This window comes from Lontra canadensis, unplaced genomic scaffold (assembly GCF_010015895.1).
Source record: "Lontra canadensis isolate GAN:19392208 unplaced genomic scaffold, GSC_riverotter_1.0 scaffold46, whole genome shotgun sequence".
Taxonomy (NCBI): Eukaryota; Metazoa; Chordata; class Mammalia; order Carnivora; family Mustelidae; genus Lontra; species Lontra canadensis.
The window spans coordinates 11,719,929-11,734,574 of record NW_022631040.1 but is presented as its reverse complement, the minus strand read 5'-3'; positions in this window follow the sequence as shown (position 1 = coordinate 11,734,574).

Genomic DNA, 14,646 nt, shown 5'->3' with positions numbered 1-14,646 from the left:
TATTCGATACTTAGTATATTTGTACATTTTAATGAAGCAGGCTGTGAATGTTTACATCCTGATTAAAAGACTCCTTAGAAGCTGTTTGATCCGGAGCAAGTTCCTTCATCTCGTGGAACATCCGTAACCCTCACGTCTTCTGCAGGAGGTAGGGTACCTATGGCTGGGATGTTGCGAAAATGAAATAATGATATCATACAAGTTCCCGGCAAAGAGTCTGTGATCTTAAAATTGAGCTATTTTTGGTGAGTCCCTCTGTATCTGTCTGCCTCCATGACTGGCTCATTTTAGGACCCAAATCAAATGCACTTTCTCATTTTGCCTCATTTTATTTTCTTGCCTCGTAGGACTATTTAAAAAAAAAAAAAGAACCTCTTAAATATGGTGATTAGAAGACCTGCAGATGCCTAAGGTTATTTGCAGGCATTCATAGGAAGTACTTTCGTGACACCGCCCTCACCAGCACTGTCACCGCTGTGAAGGTGTCCCATAAGAAGGATTAAAGGGTTTGGCTAACCTGTGTGTGATCACACAACTTGGGAGTGGCCAGATTATTATCCAAATACTCCGGTATCTGCCTGTCAATAGATGTATGTTGAATGAATGAATGAATGAATGATGGAGTGAATGAATGAATGTAAATGGTGAAATGGGGTTCCCCCTCTCACCCTGCAGCTGATCAATCAGGTATTTTCTGCCTTTGACACCGTCATTCCCATGAGGCTCCATTGTACAGATTACAACTCCCGCTCAAGACTCTCATGCAAAGAATGCACAGGCAAGATATCTGTGGTTTCTCCGAGTCAGCTGGGTTTGGGGGAGCAGATCTCCTATCTCCTCTGGACAGTGCCTGGGGCCGGGGCTGCCCCACCCACATCCCCTGCAGGCATCACAGCTGCAACAGACATTTTGAGACCCGTTGCTCATTTGATAAGATAGTGTCCTTTGCTACTTTGGGGTTCTTGATGTCTCTTATTCTCCTCTTTCCTCACTTCCCTTTTTCTGTTCTTTTTTTCTTTTTTTTTTTTTTGAGGGGTAATACAGAGTTTATGGAATTAGATTTTTCTGTTTACAACGGAGATCACATCTACGTACTATTTAGCTCTTCTGCATGGGTACGTCAGCCCTCATGAATTTAGATTTTTGATGATGGGTTTAATCATACAAACACAGAGACACACACTCACACCAATTGGTTTAAAACAGTGGTGCATACATTGTGCTCTTCCTAGAAAGCCAGCTTTGATTAAAAACTGTTTCAATTCAATTCCATTCATCTCAAATATCTGTCTGATTTTGCAGATGAACCGAGACACATACTATAGGATTCGAAGATCTATTTTAGCCATTGTGTACAGTTGCTATCTTATCGGACCTCAGTGTGTGTTTTTCATAAGGACACTGATGAGGGGCCCCATCTCGTGTTAACTTTGACCACAGCTGGCTTCTACCCCCTACCCCCCAAACTGAGGGCCAAGAGTTCTCCATTGTGGAGACCGAACTTACTCTTTTGGCTTTAGAACGTTAAAAAAAAAAAAATTACTAAATTGTAATGAAGTGAAAAAAAAAAAAAGACAGATACGTGTAAAGGATTTGAGATCATTTCAAACCTCCAAGGAAAGCATGCTTAATACAATAAGTCTTCACACTGTATGTTTTGTTCTTACACTCGTTTTTTAAAATTAGTAATATATCCAAACTGTCTTTCCAAGTCAGGACGTAAAGATTTACTCTATTTTTATTGATTGCTATATAGTATTCCATCATGACTGTACCAACTTCAATATCTATTCTCCTATTAAGAAATTTTACTTCCTTGGGGCACCTGGGTGGCTCAGTGGGTTAATCCTCTGCCTTCAGCTCAGGTCATGATCCCAGGGTCCTGGGATCGAGCCCCGCATCAGGCTCTCTGCTCAGCGGGGAGCCTGCTTCCCCCTCTCTCTCTGCCTGCCTCTCTGCCTACTTGTGATCTATCTCTGTCAAATAAATAAATAAAATAAAAATTAAAATAAAAAAAGAAATTTTACTTCCTTTAGAAAATCATACGGACTTTCACCTAAGTTCCATGGGCATTACTCAGCTGCTTTATGGGCATGGCATGTGTGGGTGAATTTAGAATTAACGTCATTAAAATGTTTCTGCTTTTGGCACTCGCCCCATAATTTTTATAATGAGTATATGGTACTTACATAATATCAGAAAAAAGTTATGTAAAACGGTGTTCTTTTTGCACATATTTTGCTCAGTTCTGAATCCCAGTAGTGCTTGTTGTTACTAAGATTCGATTCTGTGTCTCATCTCTTTAAACAAACAGTATGTTCCTTGAGAACTTGGATTGCATCTTAATAACAACGACACTGACTCACACTTCTAAGTGTCAGGTACTTGACTTGTATATATGATCTTGTGAGACCCTCATAAAACTCCTGCAAAGTTTTTTCACTCCGCTCTTCTAGCCCCGAGGAAAATAAAGCTCAGAGAGTTTAAATAATTCACTCAGTCCAGCTGTGGTGCGGGCAGGTTTCGAACCGAGGTCCCTTTGACTGCAGTGCCCAGCCCTTGTCACCACCCATAGGCGACTTCCTGCTTCAGACTGCACTTCAGCCTTTGGTGCAGGGCTGGACACACCATGGGCCTGTAATTACAACTTGTTGGCTTGAACATGGCGGAGGACACAACTTCCTCTGAAGACCTGGCCCAGCGTACCCAAGCCCGTCTCCTCAAAGGCCAAGTCTATACAACACAACCTGACCACACGTGTCTCCACTAATTCCTTTCTTTACGGCTTTAGCGACTTGAAATCTCTCCAGCCTGTTGGGCTTGAGATATCACAACCTGGAAGGAGAAGAGGCAGCTGGGGGAAAGGTATTTTCTTTGTAGGTGTATTTTGGTGTATATAAATGTTTATTAGAGATTTCCATCTTATCTTTGCCCTCATTTCAACTTTTTTTTAGAGATTTATTTATTTGAGAGAGCGAGAGCCAGAGCGAGAGCGAGAGAGAGTGAGGGAGCACAGACAGAGGGGAGGCTCAGAGGGAGAGGGAGAGAAGGTCTTAAGCAGACTCCTCGTTGAGTGCAGAGCCCGACTTGAGGCTCCATCTCATGACCTTGGGATCGGGACCTGAGCCAAAACCCTAAGTCAGATGCTTAACTGAATACACTACCCAGGTGCCTCTCATTTCAACTTTTATGAATAAGGTTTTAAGCTTTTTCTTTTTTTTCTTATTTACTTATTTATTTGACAGAAAGAGAGCCAGCGAGAGGAGGGCAAAGAGAGAAGCAGGCTCCCCACTACTCAGGGAGCCCGACATGGGGCTCGATCCTAGGACCCCGAGGTCACCACCCGAGCCAAAGGCAGACACCTAACTGACTGAGCCACCCAGGAGCCCCAGGTTTTAAGTTTTTTCAACGGGAAATTCTTCTGAGAGGTTTTAGAAATCCAGCCCCAGTGTTTGGGCAGAGTATACAGTTTTATGAGTGATTGATCAGATCAAAATAATGATAACAAATGGAAACAGTGCAGAAGATAGGCATGGGTACAAAAGAATAAACACAATGCAGAATTGTCATGTTGACTTCACTGACGCACATTTTGAAAATGGTAGTCTTTACTTCCATGAAAAGTAGTTAGGGCTGAGCAGAGAGAGTCATCGTAATCATTTCCCAAAATCTGTTCTTGGGCTTCCCCGATGCTCATTCCCAGCTCCCTTCTCTCTTGCCCGCCTCCCCACAGAGGCTGGAAATGCTGAGGCTTTCCTCACCCAGCCTGGCTTGCCACTAGGATCCCCATATGGTAGCTTTGGCTGAGGACCAGTATATGGAAGTTCAGGGTGGGGCACAGGGGAGTTCTGAGAAGGCTTTTGTTTCTCTTGACAAAAAAGAGAAGCGGTTACTTCCCTTCCTCTCTTCTTTTCACTTGAATACAGATTCAATGCAGTGAACTGTGACAGCCTTGTCATGACCAAAAAGAAGTCAAGTTTCCTTCCCCCATGCCATACCGCTAACAAAAGTAGAATCATACGGGGGTGCCTGGATGGCTCAGTGGGTTAAAGCCTCTGCCTTCGGTTCCAGTCATGATCCCAGGGTCCTGGGATGGAGCCCCTCATCGGGCTCTCTGCTCAGCGGTGATCCTGCTTCCCCCTCTCTCTCTGCCTGCCTCTCTGCCTAGTTGTGGTCTAGATGTGGTCTAAAATCTTTAAAAAAAATAGAATCTTACAGAAATTAAGGTCCTGATATCATTGGGCTACCAAATCGATCAGTAGCAGCCAGTCACTAGGCTTTTTATATGAGAAGAATAATCCTGTAATCTTTTCAAGATACTGTTGGTAAGTTTCCTGTTACTTCAAGGGAAAAGCATTCTTAAAGGATTCAGAGTATGCTAATTTCCCTATTTCCTCATTGACCAGTATTGGCCTGTTCACAGAATTTATGTTAATGGATTCAAATCATAAAAGCTCTTATGTAAAATTTCACAATAAATCAGACTCCGGGGAGTAGTAGAATTTTGTATTATATTAGAAACCTTCAAACATTTTAAAATCTTTTTTTTTAAAAGATTTTATTTATTTATTTGAGAGAGAGAGAGAGAGCGAGCACAAGCGGCGGGGTGTGGGGGGGCAGCAGGCAGAGAAAGAAGCAGGCTCCCCATTGAGCAGGGAGCCCCATTTGACTCTCGATGCCAGGACCCTGAGATCATGACCTGAGCTGGGGCAGCTGCTTAACTGACTGAGCCACACAGGTGCCCCTTTAATCCTTTAAGTTCTTAATAGGCATGCTAGACTTATTTTACCTGGGTTTTTAAAATACCCTGGGATGTGGATGGGTAGGTTCTTACAGAAATGTACATATTTAATCTATTTAATACATCTTTTACATATAGTTGTGTATTCTTTCCTTCCTCCCTCTCTTCTTCCTTCCTTCTTTCCTTCCTTCCTTCCTTCCTTCCTTCCCTCTTTCCTTCCTTCTCTTTTTTCTTTCTTGTTTTTTTTTTTAAGATTTTATTTATTTATTTGACAGAGAGAGATCACAAGTAGGCAGAGAGGCAGGCAGAGAGAGGAAGGGAACCAGGCCCCCTGACGAGCAAAGAGCCTGATGGGGGGCTTGTTCCCAGGACCCTGGGATCATGACCCTAGTCAAAGGCAGAGGCTTTAACCCACTGAGCCACCCAGGCACCCCTATTCACCTCCACTTTAATTAGGAGGAAACACATATAGGTCATATCAGTTGCCTAAAGTCACAAAGCCGGTAAGAGGAAGCACCCAGATCAGAGCACAGGCACACTGACTTCAGGATTATGTTCCAATCACTAAACCATACTGCCCCTCAGGAAAGAATAGAGGCCATGGGTGCAAAATGTTGGCAAAAATCGTGACGGTGGTATCTGAATGACTGACGTTTAGGAAGGAGTCATGTGATGGAAAGCACATGGGCTTTGGGGTCAGACAAATCTCAAATGCCATATTGGTTATTGATCAATGATGTATTTCTAGACATATCGCTAAACCTTCACTAAAACGATGGAAAAAATGTAAAGTGTCCATCATACGGCGAGTTTTCACATGTATTAATTACGTCTCCTCTCTGTGAATCTCCGTTCTCTCATTTGCAAAACACTAGGATCAGTGAATACTGAGAGTATTAGAAAAAGTAACAGCTATCAATGCATGGCAGGTGTCTGTAAAAAATATACATCTTCTGTGGTGTTGGCCTCTCCTTTATGACCCTTGGTGCCTTAAGGAAAGTCCCTCTTTCCTGCTCCCCCACTGACAACACAAGACACAGGGTCAGCCAGTTGCATGAATTTCACTGGTCACGAACTCCTCCCTGGGAAGAGCACAAAGTACAGGGTGATGGGAGCCAGGAGGAGAGCGCAGTCCCAGACTGGTGAGAAGCTGACAGAAAAGTGGCTGTGTCTCCATCAGAAGAGACGGGACAGGGAGATGAAGGCAACCTCTCAAGTTCCTTCCCAGTTCTGAGAGTCCTTACGAGGCCAGGTTTGGGAGCCGTTTGTTCCCTGTTTTCATTAGGTGACATTCCGGACCTGCAAGGTGTAACTGTGGGTGGGGCCAGCTTTGGTTCAAGTTGGGAAAATGCCTATAGCAGCATTCCTGTGGTCAAATATTTCCAGATTTTACAACTTTGAACTCATTATCCCATAAGGAATAATACTAATGGCTCCAGACTATTTACCCAAGGGATTACAGTGGCATTTGGTGAAGATAGGGCCATTTTATTTCTTCACAAATGATTAAACTTCTGTGACTAATACAAGGGCAATTGAATTTTAAGGAAAAAGATTGATTTGCTAAGCATTTAGAAAATAATCAGATGCCCTGAGATCATAACTGAAAATGAAATTTCGTGCATTTTGGTTTGAAAGGGGTTTTTAAGCCCACCCCCTGCTCATGAATATATGTGCCTTTTTTTTTTTCTTTAATAATACTTCATTCTCCTTTTCTTTTTCTGTACTATAGGGAAAAGCAGAGTCTGGGTCCAGTCTTGAGTCTACATTCAAGTCCCTGCTCTGTTAAGGTCCTGGGTAATTCACAAAACCGTCAGGTCTGGGTTTCTTATCAAAAAAGGGAGGGTAATGATATCTGCCCTGCTGGGCTTACGGGGTGAAGGTGGCTGTTATCGTTTAAGATAATATATGTGAAAGTGTTTTGAAAACTCTGCAATGCCATAACATGCAAGTCTATCATCCCTTGTCTTCTAATAGACACCAGGTCAATTTCCCCTTCCAAGTTCCATGTGCCTCTTCTATGGTCTCCCTAAGGCTTAACTCCAAAATGGAAGAGGGGTGGTGACTGGGAGGCTCTGCCTGGTCCACTTTAAGCCTTGATGTCTCCTGAAGAAGTACTTTGTTTGCTCATTTTTGTTTTGTTTTGCAAACACAAAATGAGATCTCATTCATTTGGGGGAAAGCTAGTGAAAATGGGTATTAAACAAGGAGTAATTAAAACTACTAACACTATTTTATTGTGTTTTTCCATTAAAGCAAGGATTTTTAAGTGCCTTCTGCGTGTGCTTACCTAGGTGTTAGAAGAGATACAAAGGAAGATTTTGATGGACATTCAGTTTTTAAAAAAATTTTTTTAAAGATTTCATTTGGGGGCCCGTGGGTGGCTCAGTGGGTTAAAGCTTCTGCCTTTGGCTCTGGTCATGATCCCAGTGTCCTGGGATCAAGCCCCACATAGGGCTCTCTGCTCAGCGGGGAGCCTGCTTCCCCCTCTCTCTCTGCCTGCCTTTCTGCCTACTTGTGATCTCTGTCTGTCAAATAAATAAAATCTTAAAAAAAGATTTCATTAGTTTGAGAGAGAGCACAAGCAGGAGGGAACAGCAGAGGGAGAGGGAGAAGCAGCCACCCCGCTGAGTAGGGAGCCCGATGTGGGGCTTGATCCCAGGACTCTGGGAACATGACCTGAGCTGAAGGCAAACACCTAACTGACTGAGCCACCCAGGTGCCCTGATGGACATTTAGTTTAACGTGTGTGTGGGTGTGTGATGCTCCGAATGATTAGGGGAAGCTAGAATAGGCACTCTTACCTGGTCTTCTTAAGGGGTCTATACCTGTGTTGCCAGAGGGTCCTTGAAATGATATGTCAAGGCTTGTATGTACGTGCATGCGTAAGCTTTCTGCAGGGATAATCCAGAGCTTTTGTGAGGGCATCAAAGGAACTGTGATAAAAATAAACAAATCTTACGGACTGAGTCCGAGAACACAGCTAAGTTGAAAATCAAAGTAAAAGATTCATAGCGCAGAGATCATTATGTGGTGGACTTAGAAAAGTTCTTTCAAAAGAACTGATTGAGTCAAGCCCTGAGTGAAGACAAGTTTCTGCTGGGTCTGCTTATTGGGTAGATAAGAGTAATTGAAGAAGTAGAGCAAACCATTATAGTAAGAAGTTCTAACATCTAGTATTTTTCTAGTTGCGAAAGCGTAAGAAAATTACATTAGTCATAACTCCTACTAATTTCACACTTTAACCCCAGAATCAGGCTTCACTTTCATATTGAAACTTCCCTGAATAAAATGTAAAGTTCAAGCAAACTTATATAATTTGGGGGAAGCAAAAAAAAAAAAAAAAAAAGTGGAGAAATAACATTGGTGGACCAGAGGGGACCAGATGGTCCGTTTTCCTCTCTGTCAACTTACTGTGTAACTAAGGACTTTCTCTATGGGTTCCCATTCTCAACCATTCCCTCAGCAAACACATTTATTGAGCCCTTATTCTGTAGAAGGGGTCCTGCATAGAATTTAGAAGTTGTCTGTGATCAGGTGCTTATGTGACTGGGGAATCGGGAGGCAAAGGAGGCAGTGGAAAGAACTCAGGAGGTCCTCCCTCCATGCCGGGCTGGAGTCCCACCTGTGAAACTGTCCTGGGGAGACCCTGGGGAAGTCCCTTAGTCAAACGTTGCCTTAGGTCCCTCCACCCCCGGAACACAATGGGAATTTGATTTCTTCCTTCACCTATTGAAAATCTTTTATCTCATTTTTGGCTGGTCTCATTGGCAGTTAATCAAAGCCTACTGAGTCTTCAGATTGGAGTCACTTGGGAAACTTCTCTGTCTGGGCCTCATCGTTGAAGATTCTGATTTATTTGGTCTTAGGTGGGGCCCGAGTTTGCTCTCTTTGTGTATAACAACAATAGCTAGTATTTCTCGAGTGTTACTGTTCCAAGCACTTTACAAGAACAGTAATGTCATTGACTTCTCCAAGTGATCACGTGAAATTGACGTTCTCATTGCTTATCCCCTTCACTCCTACTTTTAGCTGAGAAGACGAAAAAACAGAGAAACAGGGAATTTGTCAAAAAGAAGTGTTAAATGGGAGAGCAGGAAATAGACTCAGGAATTTAGGTACTACAACCTACTCCTAAGTGTATAACCTGGATTAACTCCTAACATATATACACAAATTATATATATTTAAAAATCAAAACAGTGTCATTCTTAAAATGGATACGTTTCCTGTTTGTCTAGTAGGTATGTAGATAGCCTGAATTACTTCCCTTGTCATTTTTATTGCACAATGAAATTTAGCATGGAGTAAGTTAGCCAAATTTTATATAAGTTTTTATATATTTTACTAGATGTTTGAACTTGTCTTGAATGCTGTTTTTATAATCTCATGAATGGTAGCCTTTCATTTGTTTCTTAGAAAAATTTCTATGATTTTCATGTTTGGGGTTAAAGGTTTTGCTTTGGCTACCCAGAAACTAAAGTTCCCCTTGAGCGGTATTGCTGTCATGTATCTGATTTTTCTAAAGTCCCAGAAGGCTCTCAGGAGACCCCAATATGCAGCTCCAATTCCATGCTCTTGAAATGAGCACTTAAAGGAGAAATAAATCAATTCTAGAACCTAATCTGACTGCTGATTAAGCCTCAATTTCCTTCCCTTAAGGGCATTTCCCAAACCAGAAATCAAGATTTGTCAGACTTGTATGTAAGTAACAATTGGTTCCTAATCTTCTGCGTCAATGATCCAATTATCAGTTGTGAAAACAGATTTTTTCCAATATTGTTCATAAAGCTCTTGTATCTGGTAAAGGAACATATAAAAAAATGGGAAAGCAAATACGAATGTAAGTTCTTCAGTGTCTTAGGAAATTCAAGTCTGTTGCCTAGAACTTGTTACTGTTTAATTAAATTTCACCAGAAAGAATCTTCCCAATCAAGAACATGGCAGAGATTGCCAGGTACCTGTCAGTATCCATTCTCCTTCCTTTCCTCATCAATAGAACCCTGAGTATTAGCTGGGCACATAGACACTCAGAATAAATGCTATATTCCCATTCTCCCTTGCAGTTCTAGGTGGCCTTGTGACCTGCTCTGAAAATGTAATATATGTAGAAGTAGCATGTGCAACCCATCCCCCTTCCTTTTGGCTGGCTAGCAAGCAGAAGCAATGGAACAGAGCAAGGGAGAAAAGAAATGTGGTCATTTTATAATCAACAAACACCAGCAGTATGTGCTAAAAACGTCTTTCCCCACTTGGGGCTTACCTTTCCACTTTCAGCGATGTCTTTTGCTAAACAGACGTTCTTAATTTTAATGTTATTCAATTGATCAGTCCCCCCCCTTTTATACAGTTGCTGTTCAAGTCAACTTTTCCCACCTCAAGATCACAAAGACTCTCCCATGGGATTTTCAAAAGACTGCTTCATAATTCACATGTCTGTATACACTTCTCCTGGAATTACTGTATGGATATGGTGTGAGGCTGGGGTTCAGTTTCATTTATTTTCTAGTATGGCTATCCAATTGATTCTGCACCATTCGTTGGAAATCAGATACTCTGCTGCTCTGCTCTGGTCACCTTTGACATAGATCAAGTATTCATGTACATGTGGGGTGGTTTCATCGCTCTGTCCTTGTAATTTGGTCTATTCATTTGTCCTTGCAGTGGTCCCACACTGTCTAAATTGTTATTGCCTTATAAGAATTCTTTATATCAGATACAGAACTCTAGGTCAGCAGTCATTTTTTTTTTTAAATAATTTAAGTATATTCTTCCTTTCTCTTCTGGGTTTTGCTGTTTCTGTTGAGATAGCAGCTGTGGCTCTACATTTCTGAAGACAATCTTCTTTTCCTTTCCTTTCCTTTCCTTTCCTTTCCTTTCCTTTCCTCTCCTCTCCTCTCCTCTCCTCTCCTCTCCTCTCCTCTCTTCTCCTCGCCTCTCCTCCCTTCCCTCTCCCTTCCCCACCCCCCTCCCCTTCCCCTCCCCTCCACTCCCTTCCCCTCCCCTCTTCTCCCCTCTCCTCTCTTTCTTCTTTCCTCTCCTTTCCTCTCCTCTCCTCTCCTTTCCTTTCCTTCTCTCCTCTCCTCCCCTTTCTCCCCTCCCACTTCCCTTCCCTTTCCTTCTCCTCTCCTCTTCAAAAATTCTTCTTGAGATATTCTTATTGTCTATTAAATATAAACATATTGGTGTCTTTTCTTTTTTTTAAAACCTCTTTTTCTTTTCTGGAAGAAAGAGGATCTTTGTTTCTCTCCTCAGCCCCTTGAGCATTAACCAGTCCTCTGCGTGTATAGAGCAGTTAATAGCATGACTCAAAAGAATTCTCGTCCTGGCAAAAAAGACCGCATCTGAGGGACTCTCAGAGACTTGGCTGACAAATCTCCAGCTGCCTGGGTAACTGAGAAATGCAGAAGTAGAATCTCAGTATTCAATCACTTCCCAAGCAGGCTTTATTTCATTCAGGAAGACAGGGAATGCACTGTGATTCTTAAAGTTGGTGCATTTTCACTTCACAATTATGGATTTGCAAGATACCCATCCTTTTGCTATGTGTACTTCCTTAGAGGAGAAAGATGAGTAGACGCAGGGATCTGTTTCACGGAGATGGCAGAAGACCTTACAAACCGGGGCAGTCAAACGATACAGACTGCGTGAGGTTGCCCAGGAATCTCTTTATTTCCTCCTTATGTATCTGTTCCCATTCTCTGTTTACTTAGCAAGGGTGTGAGCCCGACTTTTTGGTGCAGGAAGCTACAGATGTTATGACAGCCCTCAGACAACTTTATGAGGGTTGAATACAAACTGAATGTCAGTCATAGACTTTTAGAATGACTTCTTGGTGAGAAAAAAAGGTTTAATCTGAGTTCACTAAATTGCTCCTGGATACTGTCATAAATTTGTACCACCCCTATAGGACCTGCTTTGAATTCTGGTTTAGTCTAGCAGATAAGAGATAATCACTACATAGTTTTTGAATAAGTTAATGGATGAACCTTCAATTCCATGGATTCTTTTCCAATAAACATTATTTTGGCATATTATTTGGCAGGGGGAATCAAAGGCTGTTTATCCCTCAAATATCAACCAAAGACCCAGCTGTCACATCTACGCTTTGAAAAAAAATTAGTACAGTATCATCGTTGCTGAGTCTTATTATTCCTAGAAGGTGGAAAGGACTCAGGAGATAATGTCAGGAAACTACTTTTAGTTTTCTATAGTTTAAACACAGAGAGACAATGATTATCGATGAGTTTTAGCTGCCGGTGTACACTACAGATGCAGACAGAAAGGTGCATGAAATAAGTCCAATAAAAAACTGGCATCAGACAGAGAGAAAACCAACCCCCTCTCCCCACCAAAAAAACCCACACAAAGGGCACAAAGTTCAGGGGCATGTACCTTTTGCTACATTATTGATTAGGCTACACTGTACACTTTTTTTTTCTGTCAAAGATCAGCCAGATTAATGGTTATGAAGAATTATCAGAGGCAAAAGAAATGACTTTATGTTAGTTTTATTCCAAAAAGACTACAAAAATGCTCCAATGATAGATTGAAATCCTGGTTATTTGATTTCCTAATGTTTCAGAACATAGACTATCTCTATGCAGCTTTATTCTTTAACTAGTTCCTGGATACATTTAATGTTTTTTCAATGTTACATAATTTAATTCATTCATAAAATGATAAAGATGCAGGTGCCATTACGAATTATCCCCAAATAACACATATTATAAATAAGGCAGATATTTCATTATATTAGAGGAAGTGTTTATTATAAAACACTAATAAATAAGGATTTATTATATATGGTTATTGGTTACACAGGAAGGGAATTGATATCAATGTAAAATGTTATTTAGATACTTTTGATTTGCAAAGTGTCCAAGAGTATTAACCAAACATTTTGATTCAGTGGTTAAGGGAAAATAAATCACCAATAGTAGTAAAGGTTTGTAGAAGAATGATAATAGGCAAATAAGCTTTTTACTTCCAAATTTCCTGCTGACAAGAATCTTGTTACATTCATCCAGGGTTACCTGGAAGCTAAGTATTTTAAGTAGGTAATTTTCAATATGTAGTTATAAATGAGACACTCATTAATAAGTTTTAAACTTGAATTGTTCTTAAAATGAAACATTAATCTGATTGCCAAACTTACAACATACTTACTCAGTGATTTAATTTTCTCTTGTAGAATCAATAATAGATTTGGATACAATAAGAAGGTTACAGGTTAAATATTATTTAATTTGTGCATGTTTATTTATTTTCTCAATATCAATTTTTATATTTGTACCATGATAACTTGATATCAAACTCTCAGGAATATGACATGGAATTTGTGAGTTCAATAGTTTTTCCTTTATGTATAACATGGAATAGAAACAAATAGAAGACTATAAAACTCAATATCTCCTTCCTGAAATCCTGTTTATTTTCCTGGGAATCTATTACCTCCCACTCAAAATTTCATGTCATCTGGAAGAAAAAACTGTTATACTAAAAGCTAAAAATACTTAATACGTTAGACTCACTTCTCCCTTAGTTCAGGAATGCTCAGTTGTACTAAGCTTGGTGAAACCAAGTTGTCAATATTTCCTTTTCAGGGTAATTAGAGAATTAGTTTCAGTTCTATTTATTCCTGAAGTATTAAATTTACATACACTACAAAATTGGATGGAACCCTATAAAATTTTTTTAGCATAGTCTGCATTTTTTCATTCAATGTTTTTTTAGTTGAGTAATGGGCTGTACTTGGTTTTATTCCGAAAATGCCTTAGTTGAAGTGAAATGGCTTGACAATGATCATGATTGAACAGCTTGACATTTTGAACTTGAACAACTCACCAGCTGACCTCATTGGTTACAGTGCAATGAGATATTTATATCTCTTGAATTTTTTTCCTTTGATTTTCTTTGAAAAAAGAATCTAAAAAGCTATTTGATAACTTGAAATATGAAATAATCTTTCTGATCTTTCTGAATAGTTTTGTTTGTAATATTTAGTGAAGACATATTCATAACATGATACCTTAGTGTATTAATTCATCCACTCAAAAAGAGTTAATGCTCTTCAAATTGTAAAGAAAAAAAAAGACTCTTTAATATCAAATGCTAACTTTTCAAGCATTAGCCTTTGGCAAATAAAATATTTTTATTTTATTGATGGCACTTAGAACATTGTAGTTCCTTAATATACAGAGAAAAATTTCTGGGGAAAAAAAGTGGGAAGACAATTTTGAAGAGCTTATCCTTTAATTAAATTGCTCACAGAGGGACTGTAGAACTCCAAAACCTAGCCTGGGATTCAGTTCTGTGTATGAGCCAAGTACATGCTTTCTATTTTATAGGTTTGTCAAGAGATTGATCCAAGCAAAACCAGGACTTCCAAGGTTGACTCTCAACGGAACAGGCTGTGTTTTATGCAAGTCTAAATAGAGCTCAAATTTGTCCAAAATTGATAAATTCATGTTTATCAGTGCATAGCATAAAAACAAAGAAAGAAAACATTTGAAATCACTGATGAGCAATTATCTTAGTAACTTTTTGGCATGGATAAGTTTTGTATGCAGCAATATAAAACCAGGTAAGTTTCTAGAATAAAGAAAACAGAAGAGGTGATTTCAAGATCAACATGAAAAGTATCCAAGATCTTCTCAAATTTTAAATTTAGTAATGCTTCCCCCACCTCTATTTAATTCTTTTCTAAGAAATTATTTTCTCGAGGTTTGCTAACCTGCAATTTTAAAAGTTTACTTCCTAGTGCATTACAGTTACTAATATTTGTTAAAATACCTATTTTCATATTCATCAACTTGAAACATCCTCTGCATGTTACCCAATTCATATTGTAAAGAATGTGAATAGCATGCACATATTTTGTCTCTAATTTCCTTAAAACTAAT